Raw genomic sequence first — 26074 nt, 5'->3', positions numbered from 1 at the left:
TTATTAGCACTACTCGCGGGACCTGATACAAATGGGTTGGTGTTTGTGAAAAAAGGGTTTGCTTCCGATCCCCCGCCCCCCCCCTCCCATCCTCTATTGGAGGTGCTGAGGGAGGAGGGGGGATCTGCCGCATGCTCAATGTTACTCCTTTTGGCAGGCCCGTGTTCCCAGACCCTCCCTGAGCAATAGTAAAGGTTCGGATCGAGGGGGGCGATGGGTATGGGGACACAGGGGACACCTCTGCATGCGGGGGTTCCTTGAACCCATCGGGGCTTCCCAAACGCTCCGCGGCGGCGGCAGCTACTTTCTGCTCAGCCTGATGTACTGCAGAGCATTAGTAACTGCCCTCCACGGCTTCATCAGCTTTTTTGCTGTCTTGTTATCACTTATTACTTCATCAAACAACTTATCCCCAAATTTTTTCCATTCAGTTTGTTCGAACACGGTATCTGGGTTAACAAAACACCCCTTAGCCACTCCGTAAGCTAATAGCCCTGGGAGTTCCTTATGACATTCTATTCCTTGAATACCTCGCTTTTCTAAAAAGCATCTTAATAAATCATAAGCCGCTTGTCGCTCCATGGTTACTCACGTACCGTTGCAACCTTTGCAAGACCTGCGGCGAGACTTTCTGGCAGGACCCCGTCTCGTCCTGGGCATGGACCCCCTTTGTTTGTGTCCTCTCCACCTCCTCTGTAACTCTGGCACGTAGACCCCCTTTTGTGTCTCGTCGCCTTTAGCACAGCAGGACCAGCTGTCTCTAGCACTCTGTCGACTCCTGAGTTTTTAATCACCGAGTCCCTGACCGGCAGGGTCCCTGTTCGGGCGCCATTTGTTGGAAACTTGCACGGGAGGAGCCGACGGAGGGAAGACCCAGACGCTCAATATGAGTGATCAGTGTACTTCAACTTTATTAGGTGTGGTCTTTCTTTATATAGCACAGGGCTAATCAGGCTCATACATATTGCAAAAGCTGAGCTCCTTATTGGTAACAGCAATTTGGTTTAGCCAGCAACTTCTGCATTACATCACCCGCAAGTTCCCAGGACTAATCATTGATAACACCTTGGAGCCAAGGACAATGTGTCCTTGGCTCTAGCTGTTTTTACTCTCATACGGGACTTGGCTCACATCAACTGTGTGCGATATGCACTTAGTTCTGCTTCCTTTATTTGTTCAATCTTCACATGACCTCTGCCCTCAAGCCAGTCCTCCACACCTGTGTGTTCCTGCCTTTCTGGAACTGGAGAGGCCAGACAGGACCTGGTATCCAGATGTAGCCTCACCTGTGCCAAAAAGCTAAGTAGAATGTCTCCGGTGGTGCTGCTGGCTCTGCTCTCGCAATTACAGCTCAGCACAGAGGGGAGACATTTGCCCCTGGCTATTGTGACTATGTAAGGCCAGTAGAACGGATAATAGCCCTCCAATTCTTTATTCCTAGGTTGCTCCAGTCATGGTCATGTAGGCTGCCAGTGCAGTCCTAGAACCCCTGAGGATGGAGGCAGGGTGCCAGGGTGTGTCCCTGTAGCTGTCAACTCCATTACCAGCGTTGTTAGTCCTGTGCAGAACCACCTGCTAGTGAATGAGGTGAGCCTATATATGGATGCAAAGGCTTCCATCAATGCAACTGGCTTTTTTGGGTGACTTGTGGTGCGGGTTCCCCTCCTGGTACCTCTGCTCTGCTGCAAATTCTTCCTCCCACAAATGCTGTTAATGCCGGCCCGCACAGCAAATGCCATAGTGCCCCCTCCTTTTCCTAGATGGTTGCAGTGCCATATAGGACCAGTCCAAGACACTTCAAATAAATGCCAGCATCACCTGTGTGCCTTTGTCTGCATGCCCCAAAGCCTGCTTAGCTTGAACTGAGGAAGTCTCACAGCTCTTGGGTTTCTGGCTCTGTGAGGGGTGAAGATGTTCCCAGGGCTAGGCTGCCCGTGGCACCCAGCCATCAGTGTGCTGCAAATCCAAGTGCAGAAACCAGGCTCCTGCTGCAGAACCCATTCCTACAGGACTGCAGGTGTTTCCCCAGACCTCTCATCTGGGACTGCCTCCTTGCTGGCGCCTCCTTTCAAAGCCTTTGCACCCTTTTGCCCTTCACAGAAGCTCCTTGTTCAGCTAACGAAAGGAAAGGGACAGAGGTTACTTTGTGCTCAGGAGACCTACAGCACTCCCAGATGTTTCCAAGCTGTGTCTGCAACTTCTTCATTACAAAACAAATGCCCTAACCCTTGTCCCTAGCTGGAGGTTCATGATGTGGTGAGGTCGTGGGAGGGGTGGAAAGCAGCAGCCTGCTGTGCCCACAGGGAGCAGCATCCTTCCTTCTGAAAGCAGCAGCATCACCCAAGGAACCGGCTCTGGCCCTGGTCTTGTGCTGAGTGTTTGCATGCAGCTTGTGAGCCCAGAGTGCCTTGGCCACCTTCTGGTGTTACCACAGGAGCTTCCCTGTGTGTCTGAGCCAGGCGAAGGCAGCGAGCAGAGCGGTGCCAGGGGAGTGTGCAAGTGGCTCACCATGTGACAGATTCTTTGGCAGAGCACCTTCCTGTAGAGAAAAAGCTGTGGCCAGCAGGCTCTTGGTTGGTGCAGGTTCTTGGAATGTCCCCTCTGTGTATTCTGCTGATCAGCAAGAAACCTTTCAATAGCTTCAGTGTGGACCTGGGGGTCCCTTGTGCCTGAGTACCTGATAGGTCAGCAGCAGGCCCATGGGGAGGGTATGGGCTTGTGAGGTCACTTTACCCTCAGGACCTGCTGGGCAAGCTGCAGGCAGCTGGCTTGGGTGCTGCCTGTGAGGTGACTTGTGCCTCAGCACCTCCCAGGCCAGGGGGAGGCACCTAAGTGCTGCTGGTGCAGATTGTGAGGTACTTGTGCCTCAGTCCTTGATAGGCCAGCAGCAGGCACACGGCTTCGAGGCTGAGTGTGAGGTCAATGGTGCCTCAGTATGGGATAGGGCAGCAGCAGGGACAGGGCTGCCATTTGCACTTGTGAGTTCAATGGTGACTCAGTACCTGATAGGGCAGCTGCAGGGACATGGCTTCAAGGCTTAATATGAGGCCCCTTTTCAATCCATAGCTGGTAGGCACCAGGTGTCAGAGACATTACTGCTTGTTGTCTTGGTGAGGACATTGAGAACCAGAGAGACAGCAGCATGCACATGGCTTTGGTGATGCTGGTGAGGTCATTGTGTCTCAAGACGTGCTAGGCCAGGAGCAGGCACATTGCTGCTGTTTGTTCTTGTTGGGTTCTTTCTGCCTCAGCACCTCATAGGCGAGCATCAGGTCCATGACTTGGATGCAGATGGTGAGGTGCCTTGGCCTCAGTACCTCATTGGCCAGCACAGGCATATTGGTGCAGTTTGTATTTGTGAGGCCACTTCTGCCTCAGTCCCTGATGGGCCAGGAGCAGTCACACGTCTTTGATGCAGATTTTGAGGTCACTTGTGCCTGCGGTCCTGATAGGCCAGTGGCAGGGCCATGGCTGCTGTTTGTGCTTGTGAGGTCACTTCTGCCTCAGGCCCTCATAGGCCAGGCACGCTGAGCTTGAGAGCAATTGTTTGTCCAGTATAGGATTTTACTAGAGATAAGTGAGTCTACACGTATAACAAACATTGGGCAACACCAAACAATCTACAAACTGTAAGCATTGACAAAGCTAAAAGTATATCCAAGCCCCACTGTTAAGCCATGGATACACGGTATAGTGACCATTCTCGCTTTTTTCGTCCTTATGGGGCCACCCCTCCGGTAACAGGTTTCCCCAGAATGTTCTCACCACACTCCAGCTGCCCTGGTATGATTTATGTCCTCCCTGGCAGTTGGCTTCAGGGTTGTCCCCACTGATGGGTGGGTTGTCAGGTCCACAGGCCAGCTGATGGTGAGTCCGAGTCCCCACAGAGGTATGTGGCTTACTCTCTTAGCCTTCCTGTGCTTTGTTCATTATCCAGTCAAACAATGCCAGACCTCAGTTACACAACAGCTGTATGGCCCCAGTCAATACCAACAGGCATACCAAGAGATAACCCAGTGCTCAGTCGACAACAGTACACATATTCAGTGGACAGCCGTATTCAGTTGATAACAGTACACACATCAACAGGTCCTTCAGTGGAGAATTCCACAGTACCCAGATGCCTGCGGTGTGAGTCTGTGGTGTCACTTCCCCTTTGCTGACTAGGTTTGTTCAGTGATCTTGGGGTCGTTGGAGGGTGTGTCACTAGGCTACTGCAACCCTCACAGTGTGGTGACTCTGGCCGTGGTGCACTCAGGGTTCCTTAACCCTTGGGGACCACATCAGAGCAAACCCCTCTTCTATGCCCCCCCCCCCCCGCCCAAGAGGCCTGGGCCACATGTGTACAGAGGCCTCCTATTCAGAGACGCTGTGGCAAAAAGGAGAGGCAAGAGCTGGCCTGCTGAGCCCCTGTGAGAGCATTTCCTCTCTGCTTGCTGGAGGTGGGAAGTGAAGAGGACCAGGGCTGTGGATGTTCAGAGGAATTCCCTGTTGCAAGGCCTTCGAGGACTAGAAGCAAATGGAAGGGATGAGGAGGTGGCCTTTGTGTGTTTTGGGGCCCTTATGGGTCCCCTAGCTGCTGCCATGTCTAGTCCTGTCCCCTGTGTGTCTCTGATGCAGAGGCACGTGTTGGCTGGCAACCCTCTATGAGGCGAGAGGCAGGTGGTGCGGTGTGTCACAGTGGTGGGGTGCCCAGTGGTGGGAATGAGTGGTGGCCCAGTGTCTTGGTGCTGCTCTGCGTGGGAGGAAGTGTCTGCAGAGAGCAGTGCTGTGCGTGGGGAGTGTGACCAGGCTGGGGAACTGGGGAGCCCTTGGAGGTGAGGAGGTGACTTGGCTCACCAGACCCAGGCTGCCCTGGTGGCCAGAGCCAGGAATGGTGACAGCCTGCTGCCTTCTGCCCACTGAGGTTCAGGCCTTGAGTTTCCTCAGCTCTTGCCAGGATCTGCAGCCAGATATGCCACACAGACTGTGAAATACATAGAACTATGCAGCTTAGAGTATTTGGAGTACAAGAGGTCATCTTTCAGAAAGGGTTCCTTGTTGGAGATTCTTGAAGTTAATACTTCTGGGATTTGTCCAACCACAAGTGTTTTTAGGCTAGAGGCACTGCAGTTACCTCTCTCTCCTGTTAGCAAAGGCTAAGGGGGGATACTGCCTGTATACAGAATTGGTGCAGACACTCTTTTCTTCTCATGTGGCAGCACCCTAGAAACTCTTTGCTAATAATGCAGTAGTATCCCCCAATTAGCCCTTAATTTAACCTTGCAGTTAACACCCCTCCACTCCAGGGAAATCTAACAGGTAGGAGAAGGTCTTGAGCTCTTCCTGCTAAAGGCCTTGCTACTTCGGGGCTCTCTGCTGCATCCTGCGCACTGCCCTGGGCTCTCACACAAGATATCCAGGGGCTGACATGCAGCAGGAGGCTGCGGAGAGCAGTTCAGAGCATGTGGGACTTTTTTCACCCACACAGTTAACAAGGAAATGGTCTTGCCACAGTGGAGTGCTCAGAGGCACCCTTTCAAGTGGCAGTGCCACAGTCATTAGCTTTTCAAATGGGCAAAATAAGGAAAACTTCCACTGACAAAGTATTTCTTCAGAAGATAACTGGCCTTTCAAACCACTTCTCCCAGATGCACAGTGACTACAGTGAGCAGTGATACTGAAGCACTTTCCTGCAAGTCAGCAGGAAATACTTCATGGGTCATAGCTGAGAATCAGCTTGCAAAGCTGAAGTTGTTTTGTGCAGATAACTTGCAAGGCCCCTCAGAATTATGTTCCTCACCTTTGCACATGCTCCTCTCTTCTCTAAGGGAGTCATTTCTGACCTGACAGTTCAGGTGTCCAACTCAGCTGAGCACTTTTTGCAGTGTGTCACTGAGGTGGTTGAGGCCTGCAGGTTCTGAAGCTCCTGCCTGATCAGCTCGGATACAGTCTGGGTATTAGCTCACTTGTGGACTCTTCTTTCCAAGTGAAGCACTTGTGACATGAAATCCCAAGTATGGATCTGAGGCTAATTTGGACAAAGGTCCAAATTAGTCCAAAGTCCAAAGGTCCAAAGTGCCAAAGGGTACCTGGGCCATTCATGACCCTGTGACTACATCCCAACCCAATTCTGAAAATCACTTTCCCTTTCAAAAAAAAAAAAAAAAAAAAAAAAGGAAAAGGATCTCCCAAAAACACCAGTGTATCAAGAAAGAACAAAACAAAAAAATTCAATAAGAACACAAAGTAGTTTCAAACCTGAAAAGTGTAACAAAACCTATTTTTTTTGCTTTAGATAATTTATTTAATTTCTTTTGTGTTTCATTTTTATTGACAGTTTCCAAAGATTTCTTTTATAATAGGGTCTACACTATTAAATAAGTTGTTTTTGTGATTCTCACAAGTCCAGTGCCCATTAAACCACTCCCTGCCCAGGATTTTCCTTGGTGCTCCTCGGTCTTTGCACACAGTGAGTCGCACCATGAGGTGTCGAACTCTCACAACTGATAGAGGAAAGCAGGCTGATCAGCTTCAAACAAATGCTCTATTTTTGGATGGCCTAAGTTGCACTGATCTCAATGCACCTGTGTGACAGCGACACACAGTGATCTTAAGGGAGTGCCTAAACATCTAGCACACACCCTTTTCTTTCCCTGCAAGGTCAGTGAAATGTGACTCCATTTTAGGTGGCAACAGGAATGGCAATTTTCTCACCCAATGCCAGACCCTTTCAGTGCAGATGTCTCTGGCTAATCCAGTTGTGTGGACTTCTCATTCTAGTCAATGGAAAGAAAAAGGCTGTCCCACTGAGAGGTCTTGAGATGCTTCTCCTGGTGACCAACTAATGCTCCAGAAAGGTTCTCATAGTTCCTGGGTCACATTTCCCAGCACCACATGGGAACACAGCTGCACAGGGCATCTCAGGTAGCAGTGGCCTTTTTATGTGTCTATAGAGGCCTGAATATAAACTTCTCACTTTGGTCATGCTCTTCCTCACGCAGTCCTGTATGCAGGTGGCCTCATTTGTGGTGAGCATGCAGCCCTGGCTCATATGGCTTCCCTTGTAACATCCACGCCCTTCTCCTCCATGTCACTCCTCTGCCGGTCACATCCCAGCCTGTCCTGAATGCATGTGTTGTTCTGCCCTGCGATGCTGGACTGTCCATTTCTCCTTGTTCAACTTTGTGAGGTTTCTATTCACCAAATCCCCAAGGTTCTTGAGGTCCCTCTGGAATGAAGCTCTGCTGTGTCAAGGGTTAATGTTTGTGCAGATGGCTCACCATGACTTGTGGTCACTCCAGCAGGATAACAGCATGTGGAACTGCAGGACACTACGCTTAATAAAAGGAGGTATTAGTTTAATGGAACTGCTGGCAATGGTAGGAGTTACCATGGTGACCATCTCAGGAAAGCCAGATGGGGGTACAAAGCAAGCCAAACGAGAACCAGTGAGGACAGAGAGTAAGCAGAGGTGGGCTGTTTGTGTGGGAGGGCATGAGGATGATAAAAGGGAAGAACTTGGAATGGGGAAAAGAAGGGAAAGAAAAAGGTGAAGTAAAGGATATGATCAGGGCTGTTTGGGGGTTCCTGCAAAGCAGTCCTACACCTGAGCAACACTGACTGGAACAGGACCAGACGGCTGCAATTCATTTAAGCATACTTATGTCTGACTCACTTCCATGGTCAGAGAGGACCTGTTGTGGGAAGAGATGCAAGATCATTCGGTCTGGAAAGGACCTCAGGAGATCTCCAACCCAACCTCCTGCTCACAACATGGTTAGCTATCCTGTCCAACCAGGTTGCTCAAGGCTTTCTTCATTTAGGCCTTGAAAACCTCCAAGGATGAAGATGCTTTTTGGCCCAGAGGGCGCAGTTTCTCTGGGCAACTTGCCCCAGTGCTTCACTGTCTCAATAGATTAAAAAAAAAAAAGAAAAACCCTTATCCCCAGGCTGAAGCTGATGTGTTGCAGCTAATGCCCATTGGCCCTCATCTTCCCATCATTCACAACAGTAAAGAGCATTATGTTGTAACGCACAGGTATTGTAGGCTGTGAGGGGGGGCCTGCTCTGGACAAGCAGTTGTTCATAATGAAATCTTGAGCTTCAAATCTTCCACTCCTACCACTTGGAGGGGCTGCTTCTGGGGAGGCCGTACCTGGTGCTAACCCACATGCAGAAAAGGAATTCCAGATTGCAAGAATTGCAGTAGCTATCCCCAGAGATGATAGAATCACCAAATTATTCAGGTTGGAAGGCAGCTTGGGAGGTCTCTCATCCAACTTCCTGCTCACATCGGCATCAGCACTGAACTCATGCCAGTTTTCTCAGGGCTTTGTCCAGCTGTGTCCTGAAAGCCTCCAAAAAGAGAGAGTCCATTACCTCTCTGGACCCTTCTTCAAATGTTCTGTTATCCTTACTTCTTTTTCTCCTGTATATCCAATTTTAACTGCACTTGTGCCAGCTTATAACCGTTGCCTCTAATTCACTTGCTGTGAGTCCCTTCAAAAACCTAGTTCATCATTGGTGGTAACCCTGAGTTGGGAAGATGCTATGAGTGCCCCCAGAGCATTCCCTTCTCCAGGCTGAACAATCCCCTTCCCTCAGCCTCTCCTCACAGGCCAAGTGCTCTAGCCCCAACCATCTTGGTTGCCTGCCACTGAACTCACTCCATGTGATCAACAGCGTTCTGCTACAGGGGGCCCCAACTGGATGCAGTGTTTACATGTGCTTTAATGAGGCCAAGTGGAGGGAGATAATCACTTCCCTTGATCTCCTGGCTGTGTTCCTCTTTCTGCAGCCCAGGACACTGTGGCCTCCTTTGCTACCAGGACATGCTGCTGGCTGACATTCAGCTCCCTGCCAAAAAGGTCCCAGGTCTTTTTCCTCAGAGCCGCTGCCCAGCCAGGCATTCCCCAGGCCATATCACTGCAGGGTTTTGGTCAGTCCCAGGGGCAGGACCTGTCATTTGTCTTTGCTGACTTTCACAAAGTTCCTGGCAGTCCATTCTTCCTGCCTGTTGAGGTCCCTCTGAATGGTAGCCCTCGAGCTTATGACTGTTCCACCAGTTAGATCCCCTTTGCTTGGCTGCTCTGCCTTTTTGCCTCAGGAAGTCCTCAAGCATCAAAATATATGAAGTTATATACAATAAAGACACTATATGCACATATAGAAATATATATAGAGAGAGGAATGGAGAAGTATGTATAAATATATACTGCATCTGTTTATGTGAAAATGCAGCATTATATATAATGCCTCTATTTATGACACTCTATGCATAATATGTGTTCAGATATTTACTTGTATATACATATAATCACATTAGAAAGTGATAGAGATTAAATGTGTATATAAATATCGATAAATGGGAGTTGCTAGTTCCTGGGTTTGCTTGAAGCTCTTCAGAAAAGCAAAGGAACTTTGGGAAAGTTGCTCCTTTGGCATTGCTAGATGTATTTTTAGGGGAATAACTCAAAGGGGCTGGTCCCATATTGGTCATAACCCCTGTTTGGGAGTCTCCCTGCAAGACAGAAAGTGAAAAGTTCAAGTGAATTTGGAGATGCACGTTTGCTAGGGAGAAAACATTAAAAGTTCATCCTTCTTCCGGCCTGCTGCATAATCTTGATGCAGAAGAGAGTTTTTGCAGCCTTTTTTGTACCAAGTATGAAGCAAAATATGCATACGTCTCCCCGCCATGCGAGAGGCTGGGGGCTGGCCTGCTCGAGATTTGAACGTCTCCGAGGATGGAACCCCCAGGTCGCAGTGTTTGACCCCTTCTTGGTTCAAACACCCATACTCGAGGTCCAATTTGGATTTCCCATGCTCTGATGTGCCCCAGAACTGGTGGCTGGGCAGCTTCAGGGTGACTGAGGTGAGGTGTCCCAGCAGGCATGGGGTCAGGGTGGGCACCGCGAGATGTCAGGGAACTGCAGGGTGCCATGAGGAGCTGAGGAGCCCTTCAAGAAGCAACAAGGGCAACAGGGGAGGCTGTCAGCTAGGAATGCTGGGTTTTCCTCCTTACCAGGTGGCTTGAAGTGCAAATTGCAAATTCATTGGCAAATTGTAAATCACAAACGTAGGTGCAAGGTGCAAATTGCAAATGCAGCTGCTGGGAGCAGTGATCCCTCAGGATCAATCCATCCATGAGGGGATGGAGGGGGCCCTCCACAGCTCCTTGGACTGCAGGTCTTGGCAGCACCTCCACATCCTTGCTGGGATGACATCTGGGGGGGGGGGCAACCAGGACCAGTTGTCCTGGATGTTCCTGGTGTTCCTAGTGCTCCCGGATACAGGTGCAGCCCCACTGGTTTGGAGGGCCAAGTAACTTGGCCAGGCCAGGCTTGCAGCAGCAGTTCTTGTGTGCCTTGAACCCAGGCTCGCCCTGTGAGACCCTTCTTTCTCTCTGCAAAGATGGGTAAGCTAGAGATTAGGTGCAGGGCTGCAATTTGGCAGGTCAGCTGCCTGGGCTCCACAAAGCAGGAGCGCCTTCTGCTTAAGACACAGCACCATCATGCGGTGCATCAGGCCGATGGGGAAAAAGAGGGAGCAGACAAAGTTGTGGGGAAAAACTTGGGGATGGGTGGGGATACAGACTGTCATTAGTGATACTTCTTCCCCAACAGTCTCCTGGGGCATTTGAATGTGAAAAAGGCCCTGACCAAGGGCCAAGGAGGGTTTGCTCCATCTCCAATTTTGCCCTAGTTCCTGCAAGTGTTGCTGGAGCCCATCAAGAGGCTCCTCAGCTGCTGAATCAGCTCCTGCCACCTGCAGTGACCCAGTGCCTGCTCGTCTGCTGCTGGTTGGGCGCTGCTGGGACAATACCCAGTGATGCCCCAGTGGTCACCTCCACCTGCCTCCCCTCTCCCCTCCTGCTGAGCTCTCATGCCCAGTGGTTCGGTGCATCTGATGCACCTGATGCCCTCACAGGGTCTGCCTGTCTGCCCAGGGCAATCCTGATGCTACAGCTAAAAGAACCTCTCAGGTACCATCCAGGCCTGTCACCACCACATACATGCCATCTCCTCCTGTCCCGCAGGGTAGTGATCTCTCCTGAGAGGACATTTTGATGCACTTGGTGACCTCCCAGCTCCTGCCTGTTTGCCTGTTGCTGGCCAATCAGGTTGTTGCAGTGGTAGTGACACACAAGTCCATGTCCCCACACTGTCAATTTTAACTCCCTCTCCCCTTGCCCAGGGAGGTCATTTCAGATGGTCACCTCCCACCCTGGGAGCTCCCCTCCCCACAGACATCCTGTCAGAGGGCAACACCCCCATTTCTGTAGAGGAGCAATGCATCTAGATACCAGCCTTCACACCAGTTTGGGGAGAGAGATGTCGAACAAAAGCACACCTGGAGATATTGGGGACTGAACCCAGGGCCTCCTGCATGCGAAGCAAGCACTCTTCCACTGAGCTACATCCCCTTGCAGCCTGCTGAGGCCTGGCATGTCCTCTTGTCCCCTGATGTGCCCTTTGCCAAGCTGTGGTGGACAGATGAGTGAACTTTTGCCTTAAACATTTCTTGGTACATAAGGTGCAAGCAAACCGTAACCCCGAACAAGCCATCTGTTCCTGGCGGGAACAGGACTGAGCTGCTGCGACCCCCAATATGGTCTCCCTGCGACCATTCAGGACACACCGAGCCTGTGCTGAACCAGACCACAATCGGGCAGAGACTTTGGGACCTGGACTGTAAATTACTGCTGCTTAGCACAACTTCTATAAAACTTGCTTAGCATGAGTAGCTAAATTTGCTGAAGCCTTAGGCCGCACTCCCTAGTTCAGGAAGAAAAGGGGCCTGACAGCTCGTTCAAACTAGAATGATAAGGGAGTTGCAAGCAGTTTGCATTTCTGTGCTTTGTGCTCCGGGAGGGAGGATGTCAAGGCATTGAAGTGAGGCCTGCTTGGGCGCCGGGACCCTGGGGAGCAGGGCCTCCTCTCACTGCTGAACCAATGCTGATTGGGGGGGGTCTGTGCTATCTCGGGGTCCAGATCATATTCCCTTTGTCTGGACCTTGGGAAATAACAGCTACTATCACTGCCGGGGAAGTAATAATTTGTCAGGGCCTTGAGTGATAAGGGCAAGACCCGAAGAATGAAAACGCATCTGTCAGCAGAAACCACAACAGTAAACAACCTACCTAGGGACCCAATAAGGAGCAGGAGACCCCAGACCTAAATATTACTATTGGTCCAAACTACTGCGTGAAGGGTGGAGAGCTTAGATTGGAAAGTATAATTGCCCAGGGATTTCTTTGTTCAGGGTCCCTCTTCGGAGACACCCAGCCTGAGCTGTAATTTGAAAAGAGTCAGCAGAATATCATCGGACTTGGAGTGGTGGTAGCTAGCTTCTTCTCTCCTTTCCAACTTCATCTTTTCCCCTTACCCTTGTTCCCCTCTTCCCTTCGTCTCCCCTTCCCCTTTCCCCACCTTTTCTCCCCACTTCGTGGAAAATAAAGTTAAACGGTTGTACGATATTTGACCGGTTTTAGCGTCTTAATCTCGTCCTTGGGATTGTAACTAACCCCCCCCCCGATATTGGATCGGGACACAAGCACAGGCCTAATGTCCCCTGTGGCCGAGAGCTGCAGCAGAAAACAGCACTGGAACCCTCCTGCTGGGCTGCGAATTGGCATGGGGGACGTTGGGATGGTCTCTCAGCTGGGCACTGCTCCTGCAATGGGGCTGCACCACACAGCACTGCCTCTTCAATGTCTCTGCAGTCAATGGGGGCAGCAGGAGACTCCTGCTACAGGCACTGCTCCCGTGCTCTGGCCCTCGGAGGGAGGGTGGATGGAGAGGAGCCAATCCCTCCCCTGAGTGCCCTCTGCCACCCCATGCAGCACTCCTGTGTGCATCATACATGTCCCCAACAGCAGCAGCAGTGGTGAAGAAGGTGAGGGAAGTGGCCTCCCCAGAGTGAGGTGCCCACAGCTCTGACTGTCCCCTGTGTTTGCAGTGGAGGGGCCAGAGGAGCAGGCAGAGCTGATGGTGGGCAGGGAAGTGCCCACAGCCCCTCAGCCAGGCATCAGGCCTCCCCCTGCACCGCTCTGCCCACCAGCACCCAGCAGTGGGTGAAGGGCGGCATCGCCTTCCTTGGTGCTGAGGACATGGCTGGGTTTGGGGGCGTGGCTGGGCTCAGGGACATTCCCATTCCCATTCCCACAGCACTGGGGACTGTCCTGACACTGGCCAGAGCTGCTCCAGGACAGCCCCAGGCTGGCGTCTCTGTGGCACAGTGGGGGAGCATGTTCGGCTGTTGACCTTGCTTGGATGGACAGCCCCTTTTGCCCGCTCCTCTCGTGTGTGCTTGGTCACAACAAGAGCCGAACTTCTCTGGAGCTACATCCCTGGGGAGCTGGCTCTCGGACAGCTGATATGCTGCTGGATGGGACATGCCCATTGCTGTGGGACCTCCTTTCTGGACCATGTAAGATGGCTAGAGAAGCTGGAGAGCAGCATGAAGGATGCACGAGCGTCCTGTTGAAGCTGAGCTGAAATGGTGGTGCCATGCTCTTCCCTGATGGGAAGGACAGGAGAGGGAAGAGTGTGTGTCCATGCTGGGTGGTTGTGTCTGTACATCTCATTACTGAATGGGGAGAAGGGAGGATGCGCTGCCATGGGGTAGTGCGAGAGGCTGGATGAGTCCCCACTCCAGCGACTGTGTGGGAATGTGAAAGCAATTCAGACATCCATGTGACATGCAGACAGCTCTGCCAGAGTCCCCCCCATGGCAGGGTCAGTCCTTTGTCCACCCCAGGAACAACCTCAGGGCAGAGCACAGCGCTCTCCGTCCAGTCTGTGCTCAGTCCTTGGTCTGACATGTTGGCTGGAGAGAGGCTGAGACTGGAGACAGAGCAAGATGTCCTGGGCTGCAGTTGCAGCTGAGCTGCCGATGGGAGCGCAGTGCTCAGCAGCAGCAAGAGCTGGCAAGAGGAGCAAAGCAGCTTGTGGGCTTGCAGGAGCAGGCCTTCTGCCTCTGTGCAGGGACAGAGGGCTGCAAGGTGCTGCAGCTGGGTTGGACAGGGCAGCCTGATGGGTGAGTAGCTTTGGGTGAGGCAAGTGGGGAGCATCAAGCTAGTTGTGCTGTGAGCTGCTAGAGAGGGGAGAGGGGACACAAAAGCCAAGTCTGTGGGGCATGTTCAGGAAATGCAAAGGAAGGTAAATTTGGAGAGCAAACATGACTGCCAGTTGGTGATCTGGGGCTGCTGTGAATGCAGTCTTACTGTCACTTTTTAACCCCCTTGCTAGACCCCAAGGAATCACTGAATTTCTACCCTGCCTTGTGCTCTGTCAGCAGGATGGAGCTGATGCAGAGGGATGTTCATCAGGGGCTGCAGCCAGGCCCCTCTGTGCTGTTTCTCTCCCTTCTCCTACACAGAGACAAGCACGCTGACATGCTGCTGTTTCATCAAAGTTGGACACTGCCTAGGCTGGCACCGAGTCAGACTACTACCACTGTGCTGGCCTTTGGGGGACCTTTTGCGACAACCCCAGACACTGCCTTGAAACATCCACCTCATCCTCATGGGATCTATCTCCCTCCTCTTGCCCAGTGCCTCCTGCAGCCAGTGCTCCTGCTTTGCACCAGGACATGATGGTTCTTTTTCATCCCCAAAGAAAGGAACAAACTCTCTCTCTTAAGAAAGATACTATTTTATTAGCACCCCAGAAAAAATTTAGAGCAAATTCTTTAAAAAAAGAGAAAAGAAAAGTAAAAAGAAAGTCTCTTCTGAGAAAGTCCTTCTGAATCGTCATGGGGCAGGGAGGGTATTAACTCTGGGTTTATTGCAAATAAGTTTATTGAAGAGAGCGATACAGTGGAGTCATAGGAAGCAACTCTTACTGCATATTTGTTATTGCCCGATTCTCGGTTTCTTACCTCTCCAACTTTTTTTTTGTCAGAGGTTCTCTGAACTCTTGGAGAGTAACCTTCAGAGGCGTCCCCGCTCAAGAGGAGATTCACCACCGTGCAGCCCACTGCCGTGCAGGAGAGCTCAATGGGCTCTAGGCTGCAGCGCTATGTATGGGCATCGAGCTTGACTCTTGGTCCTACGATATTTGGTGTGGAGATATACCTTGTTGCAGACCTCATGCTGTGTTGGGGAAAATATACCCTTCTTGCTGATCTCATGCCCATTTCGGCCCTCACCAGTTGCAACTAGTATTTCTTAGTTCCCCCTGGTCAGCACTGGGTGCTGTCAGTTATTTGTGGTCAGCTGGGGCCTAAGATAAGGGGTGGGGGGTAGTTGTGCTCCGCCTTTCTCAGTGCTCCTGTGAAGCCTCTCATCCACAGCATGAGGAAGGAGGAGCTCAAGGATGCCCCAAGGAGACTCTTGGAGACCTCAGTAATCCACCATCAGTAAAGCATGCGTCACCCTCTTATGGTCTCCAACTTCTCTACTGGGACGTGCCCCAGGCAGCAGGGCTGACAGTGCACACCCATCGTGGAGGGGACCATGAAGCTTCCAGGACAGCTCAGGAGACCTCCAGGGACCACATGTGGGTCTGGGTGGGTGATGAGCAGGGCCTCACCAGACCAGAGCCCATCCCAGGTGGAGTCATTCCAAGGGAGGAGGCTGAACCAAGGAGCTCAGAGGCACCGTGGGCTCTGCAGGGTCAGGAGAGGCCAGAAGGCCCCATCAGGCAAAGGGGGACCCCCCAGAGAGGGACTCATGACCAGCTCCATCAGCATCTGGAACCAGTGCAGCGCCCAAATGCCTCTCACATTATTTCAGGTCGCCCATGGTACCACCAAGCCCCTCCCTTGGGCACAAAGACATGAGGGAAGGCAGGATGGGAAGGGTCAGAGCAAGGGTGAGCCCCATGGCCAGCTGGGTCCTGGCTGCCTGCTCCCCCCAGCTGTGGGGTGGGACATGGCCATCTGCATCCTGTGTGGGCTACAGCCAGGGTTGGTGGAGGCTGTGAGAAGACTGAGCAGCTCTGCAAAAAGCCATGAGGCACCAAGAAAGACCCCCATTGCCGAAGCCTGGGCTTGAACCAGGGACCTTTAGATCTTCAGTCTAACACTCTCCCAGCTCTCTTCCCTGCGCCAGCTGTGCCCATACCCAGGCAGATGCACAGGAGGTTGTTCCTGAAGGTGTTCCCTGTGGGTGGGAGGGGAGCACTATGCCGGGGGTCAGAAGGCACACACACCCTCTCCTCTTGCAAGAGACGTTGGCCTCCTGTGGGACAACCTTGGCTTGCTAGCTCAGTGACCAGTCCCCATCTCCACAGCTGCTGGGCAGCAGGCCACCACACCTGAAACAACCCTTGTTCCTAACAGCACGCCATGACTTGTCCACACAAACCCATGCAGAAGCCAAGCTAAGCAGCAGACACGCTTTGTGGTGCAGATGCTGCAGCATTTTCTTTACCTGGAGTGTAGATTGAGAGTCCAGTCTTTGGAAGTTGCAACGAGGAGATCACCTGTCATTAAGGACATGCTATTCTGGAGGCCAATGTCCCTGAGCTGAGCAGCAGAGCCTGAGGAGCTGGGGGACTGCACAGGAGAGCTGCTCCACACTGTGGCCTTGACATGGTGGCATTGGGAAGGTATCTACCGTGGGCAGCACTGTGTGGACAAAGCACCACCCCGGGCCCAAGCTCTGGAGGTTGCCATAGGACCCAAACACCAGGAGGGTCCCATAGTGCAGGGGTCTGCAGCTGGCCATGTGGCAGCTGTAGGCCATGACAGTGAGAAGACAAAACTCTGGTGCCATCAAGAAGAGAACCAGGAAGCCCTGGGCAGCACATCCCAAATAGGGAACAGCCCTGGTGTCCCTCCGGGAACTGGCCTCACTGGATTTGGGGACAGTGGTGGAGATGGAATCAAGGTGGAGGAGGAAGATGTCCATGGGGTTGTGGAGACACTGATTGCAAGTTTCGGCTGTAAGGATGAGGCCTTTGCCCAGAAGGACAGCAAGGGAGGTGCCCAGGAGCATTGAAAAGAACAAGAGTTACAGTTCCCGCATGGCCTGGATGCCTGGCTCTGCAAAAAGGTAAAGGCCACTCCAGTGCCGAAGCCCAGGCTTGAAGCAGGAACCCTTAGATCCTCAGCCTAATGCTCTCCCAGATGAGCTACGTTGGCCCTGCCCTGGGAACCCTTGTCCCCATGACAGCTGTGCTGGAGCAAAGGCCAAGGATCAGGAGGTCCCTCGGGTCAAGCTATGTCTTGCCTGAGCATTGCTGGACTGCAGCTGAGCCTGGTGACCATCCCCAAACCTGCTCTGCTCCTCTTCTCCAGGCATGGTGGCATGGCACCTCTTGGTGAGCCAGATGCCTCCACCAGGCCCTGTTCTGCCCAGCACACGACTAAAACAAATACAACTCCTGCCTCATCCACAAATATCGATCCTTCCCCCATAAGTGGCTTGAAATACCTCCAGCCATTGGGAAAGCCCAAGGACAGCCAACAGAGGCGTCTCCAAAGAGCAGCTTTCTCCCGCGGCTTTGCTGGGGAAGAAATCCCACAAATAAGGGGTTTCTCCCCTGACATGAAGAGCTCTGCAAGGACAAGGTCATCTCAGCACCCCTCTGACACACAACATGAGGGGTCGTGGTACAAAGTGGGGAGGAATCAGGCAGTAATGGTCTCCCAAGTTTGGCTGGTTCTTGCTGTTCAGAGGGAACTTGAGGGGCTGGAGATGGGCAGAGAGGAATCTCCTGAAGTTCAACCAAGCAAAGGGCTGAGTGCTGCCCCGGGGGAGGGATAACCGCCCTGGGGGAGGGAGGCCCCAGTCCAGGCTGGGAGGGACCTGCTGGAGAGCAGCTCTGCAGAGAAGGACCTGGGGGTCCTGGTGGACCCCAAGCTAGTGACTGAGCACTAGAACAGGTTGCCCAGAAAGGTGGTGGTGGCTCCATCTTCACAGATGTTCAAATCCACCTGGGAAACAGTCATGGGCACAGGAGAGCTGCTCCACAGCGTAGCCTTGACATGGTGGCACTGAGAAGGTAGCAGCCATGGGCAGCACTGCGTAGACATACCACCGCCCCAGGACCCAAGCTCTGGAGCCCAGGAGGGTCCCATAGTGCAGGGGTCTGCAGCTGGCTATGTGGCAGCTGTAGGCCATGACAGTGAGAAGACAACACTCTGGTGCCATGAAGAAGAGAACCAGGAAGCCCTGGGCAACTCATCCCAAAGAGAGAACATCATCTCGCACTACCCCATGGCACTGCACCCTCCCTTCTCCCCATCAGTAGTGAGATGTACAGACACAACCACCCAGCACGGACATACACTCTTCCCTCTTCTATCCTTCCCATCAGGGAAGAGCATGGCACCACCATTTCAGCTCAGCTTCAACAGGACGCTCATGCATCCTCTGTGCTGCTCTCCAGCTTCTCTAGCCATCTTACATGGTCCAGAAAGGAGGTCCCACAGCAATGGGCATGTCCCATCCTGCAGCATATCAGCTGTCCGAGAGCCAGCTCCCCAGGGATGTAGCTCCAGAGAAGTTCGGCTCTTGTTGTGACCAAGCACAAGTGAGAGAAGCGGGCAAAAGGGGCTGTCCATCCAAGCAAGGTCAACAGCCGAACATGCTCCCCCACTGTGCCACAGAGATGCAAGCCTGGGGCTGTCCTGGAGCAGCTCCGGCCAGTGTCAGGACAGTCCCCAGTGCTGTGGGAATGGGAATGTCCCTGAGCCCAGCCACGCCCCCAAACCCAGCCATGTCCTCAGCACCAAGGAAGGCGATGCCGCCCTTCACCCACTGCTGGGTGCTGGTGGGCAGAGCGGTGCAGGGGGAGGCCTGATGCCTGGCTGAGGGGCTGTGGGCACTTCCCTGCCCACCATCAGCTCTGCCTGCTCCTCTAGCCCCTCCACTGCAAACACAGGGGACAGTCAGAGCTGTAGGCACCTCACCCTGGGGAGGCCACTTCCCTCACCTTCTTCACCACTGCTGCTGCTGTTGGGGACATGTATGATGCACACAGGAGTGCTGCATGGGGTGGCAGAGGGCACTCAGGGGAGGGATTGGCTCCTCTCCATCCACCCTCCCTCCGAGGGCCAGAGCACGGGAGCAGTGCCTGTAGCAGGAGTCTCCTGCTGCCCCCATTGACTGCAGAGACATTGAGGAGGCAGTGCTGTGTGGTGCAGCCCCATTGCAGGAGCAGTGCCCAGCTGAGAGACCATCCCAACGTCCCCCATGCCAATTCGCAGCCCAGCAGGAGGGTTCCAGTGCTGTTTTCTGCTGCAGCTCTCGGCACCAGGGCACAGTAGGACTAGAGGACATGTCAACCCTCAGCAGGCTGCAAGGGGATATAGCTCAGTGGAAGAGCGCCTGCTTTGCATGCAGGAGGTCCTGGGTTCAATCCCCAGCATCTCCAGGGCTGCTTTTCTCCTAAATCTCCCTCCCCAAACTGGTGTGAAGGCTGGTATCTAGATGCATTGCTCCTCTACAGAAATGGGGGTGTTGCCCTCTGACAGGATGTCTGTGGGGAGGGGAGCTCCCAAGGTGGGAGGTGACCATCTGAAATGACATCCCTGGGCAAGGGGAGAGGGAGTTAAAATTGACAGTGTGGGGACATGGACTTGTGTGTCACTACCACTGCAACAACCTGATTGGCCAGCAACAGGCAAACAGGCAGGAGCTGGGAGGTCACCAAGTGCATCAAAATGTCCTCTCAGGAGAGATCACTACCCCGCGGGACAGGAGGAGATGGCATGTATGTGGTGGTGACAGGCCTGGATGGTACCTGAGAGGTTCTTTTACCTGTAGCATCAGGATTGCCCTGGGCAGACAGGAAGACCCTGTGAGGGCATCAAGTGCATCAGATGCACCCGACCATGGGGCATGAGAGCTCAGCAGGAGGGGAGAGGGGAGGCAGGTGGAGGTGACCACTGGGGTGTCACTGGTGAATCACTACTGTCCCAGCAGCACCCAACCAGCAGCAGACGAGCAGGAACTGGGGTCACTGCAGGTGGCAGGAGCTGATTCAGCAGCTGGGGAGGTGGGAGCCAGGGCAGGAGAGGCAGGAGAAAGCACTAGGTCTGATGTGCTGGTTGGGAGGTCACTTCCAGTACACTTCCATGATTGGCCAGCAGTGGGCAGGCTGGCATTATGAGGTCATTGATGGCATCACAGAGGATGCCCAGCAGCAAGGAGAGCTTGGAGAGGAGGGGAGAGAGAGGAACAGGTGAAGGTGACTGTTAAAGAATAGCGAACTGAAACTGTCTGGAGGTAGCTGCTTAGCACAACTTCTATAAAACTTGCTTAGCATGAGGAGCTAAATTTGCTGAAGCCTTAGGCCACACTTAGATAAAATAATGAACTTTTCCTTAGTCCAATAAGAAAAGGGCCTCAGAGCTGGTTCCAGCTGGGAAGATAAGGAAGCTACAAGCAGTCTGCATTCCTGTGTCTCACACTCCGAAAGGGAGGGTGTCAAGGCTTTGAAATAAGACCAGTGCAGGGCATCAGCACCTTGAGGGACAAAGCCTCCCCTCACTGCTGGGGCAGTCATAATTGTTATGATTTGGAATCACCTCCTCCTCCTCAGGACCTTGAGAGACAACAGTAAGACCCAACAAGAAACAAAGGTACAACCGTGAGCAGAAACCGCAACGGTAAAAATAAGGGAGAAAAACAGCCTGCCTAGGAACAACGATGAGACCCGATAAGAGGCAGGAAACCCCAGACCTAAAAATTACTATTGGTCTGAACTACTGCATGAGGGGTGGGAAACTTAATTTGAAAGAGCTATAATTGCCCAGGGATTTCTTTGCTCACGGTCCCTCTTCGGAGGCATCCAGCTCAAGCTGTAATTACTAAACGTGTGTCATTAAAATTTAATTATTTAATTTGCTTTGATTTGGCTCTGAACTTTTCTGTGGGAACCTAGGGTCGGGCCCTGTTATCGTGGCCGACAAGCCTAATTTCCGTAACACCTTCCCAACGCTGCTCAAGATGCTTGGAAATGACAACTTTCCTACAGACTCCAACTCCAGAAAGTGCTCCAGCCTTTGCACTTCCACAGCCTTGCTAACTGCCATTTCCTCTCATTGCTGCTATCAAGGAAAAAATAAACAAACAAACAAAGAGACACCGAACTGTTGCTGCCAAAGGCTTTCTCAATCAGACAGGTGAACCTCCTTGTCTGTGCTTGGCCAGGTTGGCTGAGACAACAGCTTCTCAATCCCTGGTCACCTGCATTGGCCTTGGAGACTTTCATGGGAATGCTGCCTTGGAGTTGCACCCCACGCAGGCAGCTAAGCCCACAGCTGGCTGTCCCCAAACTTTGTCTTGAAGAAGCCTGCTCCCAGTTTGGCAGTCAGAAATGGCTTGCTTCAGGAGCTTATTAAAAGAGGAGGTTTAGAGGCCAGCCTTTTGGAAAATCCTAGGCACATGTGATTCAACCTGCACACGCCAACAGCTGGAAGGCCTGGCAGCAGCCGTCTCAGGGCATGGTCTTAGTGTTGACAGCCACGGGAGCCACTGTGTAACCTTCAGGAGGTTGTGCTTCTGCTGAAGCCGTGTTGAGAAGAGAGAGCCCTTCTTTGCTGGACCTGCTGCTGTTCTGTGCCTGAAGAAGTCCGTCTAGGGCCCTGGCACCGATGCTGTGCGGCAGGGCGGAAGATGGGCCTGCACCCGTGGCCCGGGGCCACGCTCTGGTGCCCAGAACAACTGAGCTTGCCCCTCCCCTCCAACACGCCCACCTCCAGCTGCCAGCAGGTCACTGCTGCCCAGCTGCTGGCACTGTGCCCAGCTCTGCCAAGCTTCCCGGCTGCTGGTGGAGCTGCGAGAGAAGCCACTTGCCAATGCCAGCATGTGACTGGACTCCTGCCCTTTCTGCGGTGACAGGGACACCCTGGTGCACAGGGACACAGAGCAAGGAGCCCAGCAGGCTTTGCCGGCCACGCCCAGTGTGCAGCCAGGCAAGGAGAGGACCAGCTGCCCTGGTGTCCTGGGCACAGGGACTGCGCGAGGGCTGGCACCCCAGGGACCTTGTGCCATGCGCTGATGCTGGGCCAGCAGGCAGCTGGCAGGGGAGGCTGCGGCGGGACTCTGGGGCCCCGATGTCACAGTGCTGTCCCCCGGCAATGCAGTCACAATGCCCCGGGGCAGCATAAGAGGCGCAGACTCCCGGGCCCCCTGCCAGAGCACAGAGCTGCCTGCAGCCAAGGGCTCTCGGCAGGCTGCCATTGGGCACGAACGCACCCCTGGGAAGGCAGCAGGGCTATCGATGTCTACCGAGTGGGGCATTATTGCAGCACATGCAGAGGCACCAGTGCCTGCACCTCAGGCCACCGAACAGTGGAAGCACTCAGCAGCTGCACCTCCATTTGGTACGGAGACCTCCTCCTGGCCTTCCTCTGACCGTCCTTCCAGCCCTTGCTTTGCACCTTATCTGCCCGGCTTTGGTGGTGAGACCACTCACTGCTCTGCCTCGCGGGTTCGTCGAGTGCCTGTGTCTGCCGCTCCGCTCCCTAACACTGCCTCAACAGGGCCTGAAGAAACCCAGGATGGAGAAGACAGGCATGGTGAGACCCTAGGATGCCTCTTGGCCAAGGAGAGTGAGAGAAGGGGCCAAGCAAAGAGAGGGGCACCACTCTGCAGCCTGCTCAGGCCACGAGGGAGACATGAGAGCCCCAAAGCCCTAGCCCTCTCTCTGGCCGCACTGGCCTGCACGTCCCACTGGCAAGAGACTGCAGGCAACCAAGTAGCCTGGTGCTGGCCCAACCACTTTCCCATGCAGTGCAACAAAGCTCTGCCTGCCTCTTGCTCCACCCCTGCTGCCCTTGTTTCTCCCTTTGTGGTGGCCATTGGTGTTGCATCGGGAGCTTTCTGAGGAGACTGCATCAGCTTCAGCAGTGCCGAGACAAAGCCCAAGCTGTCCTGTGCTTTTGGGGTGGAGAAAACCCTGCCTTTGTGGAGCTCCCAGGTTGGCTGTGTTCCACATTGTGCTGACTCCGGGTGTGCTGCTAGGTGTTTGGAGCTGTCCTCTGAAAGCTTGCCATGATCTCAGGCATCTGGTGGTTGTTAGGCCCTCAAGGGGCATGGTGGAAATTGTCTTGGGGCTGCTCCATCTTGGGAGCTGTGGCAGTGGCATTTGCAGGAGAGGTCAGCGGGGAGGGCCATGCTGAGGTTGAAGTGTGCGGTGCTGTGTTGTGGTGTTAGTGCAGAGCTTGGAGGCAGTGCACTGCGCAGGGCTTGAGGAAGACTGCTTGGGCATTTGCAGGAGCTGTGCGGGATTTGACTGTGGAGCACTTCCTTCCTCCAGCTAACAGGAGGCAGACAAGGCAGCAAATCAGAGAGGCTGCCTGTGCCCGCGTGTCTCTCCAAATCCTGCTCTTGCAGCGTGCTTGCCTGCTGAGTGTCACGCAGGGCTATGCTGCACTTCCAGCTGCCCAGGGAGAGCTCCCTTCCACTGCTCTTCCCGAGAGGGAAACACAGCTCTTCCATAGACTCCAAAAAGATAGCCGCCATCTCATTCTTTCTGAAGCCATTTCCTGGCCCTTGTTGCCACCACTGGAATGCAGGTTCCAGTGCCTAGGAATCTGCTGGCTCATTGCAGGACTCAATGTGGTGGCAGGAGTCAGCAATGGGTATTCTGATGCGTGTTGTGAGGCAGTGTTGTGTGTATGCTTTCAGTCAAATGACCTAGAGCAGCTCTTGATGCTCATGGCATGTGGCCATGACCTGGCCTGTGGCAACTGCCCTATGTGCAGCACCTTTGCTGGCCTGCTGAGCGCAGTGGCCCTCAGTGCCTGACCTGTGACAGCAGAGAGGGCTCTTTGAAAGAGCCTCAGGAAATGGCTGCCTGGGATGAGGACTGCTGAGAGCCTGATGGAGATGGGAGGTCCGAGCTCCCTGGCAAAGCCTCGCAGAGCTGCTGGAAGTGGGAAGCAGGCGGCCCTTCCCCATCACGGCACCAATGTTCCCCCTGAGGACAAGGGACTCTCGGAGGTGCCAGTTCTCCTCGCCTCTGCTTGGTGTCTCGTGCCACTCTGCATCGGTGGCAGGTTGCAGCAGCACGGGCAGAGAAGAGGTTGCCTGCTGCTTGTGGACTGATAGCCTTCTTTCTTCAGAGGAAGTGCTTGCAGCCTGCTGGGACAAGGGCCTGTGCCAGGAGGGGCTTTTGTTGGGCAGCAGCTACCTGTTGGGAGAAAGTGCTGCTGCAGTGGCCAGCAGCTGCTCTCAGATTGGGCCTTTGGCTTGTCTGAACCTCAGCAAGACTGCTGATGCTGTTCCTCTTCTGCCTGGGACACCTCCAAAGACGGAGAGAGCAATCCCAAGGCACAGCAATGTTTTCACAGTGTTTTCCCTTTCTGGAAATGGAGGGAGGTCAGCATCTGCCAGCTGCAGGTCTCTTGGAAGCCCCGTCAGCTGAGCTGACCCAGCGAGGCCAAGGCAAGCAGGCTTGAAGGCTTTCTTCCTGTCCTCGTGTTGTGCTGCTGGGCACTGCTGGCCTCTGCATGCCTGCTGTGTGCAATGGAAGGGACACCTCCCACCACTGTCAGCAGCCATTCCTCTGGGAGTGGAGACTGTGGCCAGGCATTTCCTGATGGGAAGGCAAGGGGCTGAATCTCACAGCTGATTCAGCCCTTGTGTAGCCATTGGATCGTGGAAGCATTTCCGTCGCAGGAGTTCTCTGCAGGTGCTCTGATCCAAGTCATGCTCCGAGCAGGCTCGGATTCAAAGCTGGATGTAGCTGTGGTCCTGCAGAGACTGGACCAAGCCCTTGCTGGCATGAGAAGACCTCCACACACCTGGAGATGCCCAAGGGCACCAGGCCTTTCCAGCTGCAGGTCAGTGGGAAAAGTGAACTCGAGGGCCTGCAAAGAACAAGGACATCCATTCTCGGCAGCTGAAGACCATTCCAAAGCTCCCCATGCAGATCTGCTTCGGTGCCAGATGCAGCAGTCAGGAAATGCAGGCGATGGGATGTGAGGATGTTCCAGGTGGTTCTCCTCAGTGTCATACCTCTCCGCCAACCCTCTGGAGCAGCCGGTGGTTTCCTGCAGGGCCCAGGAAAGATTTTTTTCCCCCCAGCTCTGTCAGGTCTGTGTTTGTTTGTTTGTTTGATTGTTTGTTTGCCACTCTCTGGAGCCCCTAAGGTGGCTGCAGGTTGAGAGAGGAAAGGGATCAGGCAGTGCCTGTGTGTCACACACTGGTGGGCGTGCCTCTTGGCAGTGGGGCGTGTAGAACAGCAGGTGAGGGTCAGTTCCTTCTAGAGTGGTCATGGGCTGTCCCAGCAGGCCTTGCACAATGCAGTTCACCCACCCATTGTCAAATTGTACATTACAGCTTATGATAGGACTCCTTCTTGGTATCACACTATTAAAAGAATCCTCTGGCTGGTAATAATCCATCATGCACTACTTTGGGAAGGTCAAGCTGCCAAAGCAAGCCTCCAGATAATGTCCATGGTGTCTCTGGGACACAGGGGGAGCACGTTGGGCTCGGAGGAGACCTAGGTGAGGAGCTGTGCACTGCTTGGTGGCAGGTCCGCTCCAGAGGGCTAGTCCTGAGCAGGGTGGCCACAATCCATGCCTGCCTTTCTGCCCGCTGCAGGCTGATAGGGTGTCTGCAGCAGTGGTTCCCTCGCAATCAGCACCCAGATGGGCCACTGTCACCTGCGTCACCCCATCCCCTCCCCAGGGCAGTCATTTCTGCTGGGTGGATGCTCTGAGGTGCTGGGCAACCTCACAAAGCCTGCTGGCTAGCACATCTTTGAAGGCCAATCAGGCAGCTGCAGTGGAAGTGACCTCACAGTCAACACTGCAGCCGTGTCCCCTTTGCCTGCCTCTCCCCATCCTCCTGCCTGTATATCATCTCTGGTGGGATGAGAGGTGGTGTGATTCTCTTCTTGTCCTCAGAATGGCTCCTAACAGAACCCAGCCCATGAGGTTTCTGTACAAGAAGTGACCTCACCATCAACACTGCACATGTGTCACTTCTATCTTTTTCTCCCCTGCCCCTCTTCTGTGTTGTCCTCTCTTCTGGGCCCCACATTCAACATCCCAGCCATGTCCCCTCTGCTGGCACTGCCCTCTCCCCTTTCCCAATAGAGTTACACAGACATGGTGGGGCAGCTCACGTGGCAGGATGAAAATGGGCTCCTGAGGAAGGCAGGCTGGGGTGGTGAGGCGATGT

The 26074-nt window shown here is 53.6% G+C and overlaps 1 non-coding gene across 1 annotated transcript; it reads left to right on the top strand.

Annotated features, from left to right (window-relative positions):
* The first annotated feature begins 19235 nt into the window (after window positions 1-19235).
* TRNAA-UGC (transfer RNA alanine (anticodon UGC)) lies at window positions 19236-19307 on the top strand. Its single transcript has one exon. It is a non-coding gene; the product is annotated as a tRNA-Ala (tRNA).
* The last annotated feature ends 6767 nt before the right edge of the window (window positions 19308-26074 follow it).

The sequence above is a fragment of the Dromaius novaehollandiae genome, chromosome 21, assembly GCF_036370855.1.
Source record: "Dromaius novaehollandiae isolate bDroNov1 chromosome 21, bDroNov1.hap1, whole genome shotgun sequence".
Lineage (NCBI taxonomy): Eukaryota > Metazoa > Chordata > Aves > Casuariiformes > Dromaiidae > Dromaius > Dromaius novaehollandiae.
This window is presented reverse-complemented; position numbering and strand designations above follow the sequence as displayed.